The 1,613-nt window shown below is 48.0% G+C and overlaps 1 pseudogene; it reads right to left on the bottom strand.

Annotated features, from left to right (window-relative positions):
• Positions 1-394: 394 nt before the first annotated feature.
• On the bottom strand, positions 395-1,330 carry LOC107528711 (vacuolar protein sorting-associated protein 26C pseudogene; annotated as a pseudogene).
• Positions 1,331-1,613: the final 283 nt, after the last annotated feature.

The following is a 1,613-nucleotide window of genomic DNA, read 5'->3' as shown; positions in this document are numbered from 1 at the left end:
CCCCTTAGAAGGTATCTGCAAATGTCATAAGCAAGCACATCTGTCACAGTCTTGTAGTCACTCTGTTGTTGTGAGTCCCCCACATCTGTTAGACAGGCGGTGGGGGGGGGGGCTTTCTTTTGTCCCCAGGACCTCACTTTCCAGCAAAGCTCAAACTGTTGTTATGACTGTTCTCTGCCCCTAAGGAGGAACAGGTAAGTCAGGAGTCATAGGAAATTTTGCTTTCTGGGAAATGATCTTGCCAATAACATTAAGAAATTCCAGTGAATTTCAAAGAAAAGACCTGACTAGAGGCGCGGGCTGGGAGCAGGAGCCTCAAGGAATTGAGAAAGAAGGTGATTGTGATCTGAGGGTTGTGGTCCATTTCTGATACAGAACCACCAAGAAATCAAATCTATGGTGCTGGCTTTGACTCCGGTGAGGGCCGGTACCAGCTGCATCTCCATCTGGCCTCTCTGGGGTCCGCCTCCCTCCTGGGCTGCATTCTGCAGAGCTGCAGCGGGAAGCTCTCCCCGATGAGGTGATCACCTCATGAAGAAGCACAACTTTGCTAACCTCAAATTCCACTTTGAAGCTGCTGGTCTCCAGTGTAGGGCAGGTGGACAGCCAGAGGAAGACCATGCATATAGGAAGGCGATGTTCCGGCAAACACCCCCATCGGGATCTGAATATTCTGAATGTCTGTGGCCCCGCGGGCATACCCATCTCGCACCCACACGTCTCCAGGGATCAGCTGCAGCTCCGTGCTTTTGAGGGCGCCCTCCAAGAGCTCAGCCATCAGCTCTCCTGTCAGGGGCTGTGTGATAACACAGTTGGTTGAGTTGAGAGGTCCTCTGATGAGAAATTTGATGAGAGAGCAGACTCTCTCTTTGACATTCTGTAAGGTTTCAGGTGTGATTGTAAAGGGCACGGCGACTTGATGTCAGTTTTCCCCCTGAAGAGCAGACTGGACGATAAAGTCACAGGTCTTCGTCAAGCCCTTGGCAAATAGACACTGCTTCACATCACAGCGCAGGGCATGCTGAATGTTGACACAGGCCTTTGTTACTCTTCGCACGCAGAGGAGATTCACCACTGAGGAACTTTGGGGTTTCACCATTTCTCCGGTGCTGCTGGTAATCTGGATAGGTTTAACCAGATTGCGGAAAGCTTCGAGCCCACCTGTGACCTTGGCCTGAGCCGGAGGCTCACCGTTCCTTCCACTGTCAGAGATGCCCTGGTGCTGGACAGAACCCTTCACAGGCATGACCACCACGCTGAAGAGCATTTCCCTGGTGTGATAAACCTTGTTCTTTCTCTCTTTACTCTTAATGTCCAGGGAGGTCCTCATCTCGATAACTCCACTGCAGGGACCCTGGCTATGTACTTATTTTTATAGTTTTTGGTAGGCATTTTCCTATGTCATATAGTAACCCTCTAAAGCGTGATTTTTCAATGATAGTGTAGTTTCCATTATGTGAATGCATCGTTTTCTATATTCTAATTGGCCACTGAGTTGTTTTTTAACTTTTTTGCCATTATAAATAACACCCACTAAAGAGAATTGTATATAAAACTTGATGTATCTCTGAATATTTTCCTGGAGGATTATTCTTAAAAATGAAATTGTTGAG

This window comes from Miniopterus natalensis, chromosome 9 (genome assembly GCF_054644295.1).
Source record: "Miniopterus natalensis isolate mMinNat1 chromosome 9, mMinNat1.hap1, whole genome shotgun sequence".
Lineage (NCBI taxonomy): Eukaryota > Metazoa > Chordata > Mammalia > Chiroptera > Miniopteridae > Miniopterus > Miniopterus natalensis.
This window is presented reverse-complemented; position numbering and strand designations above follow the sequence as displayed.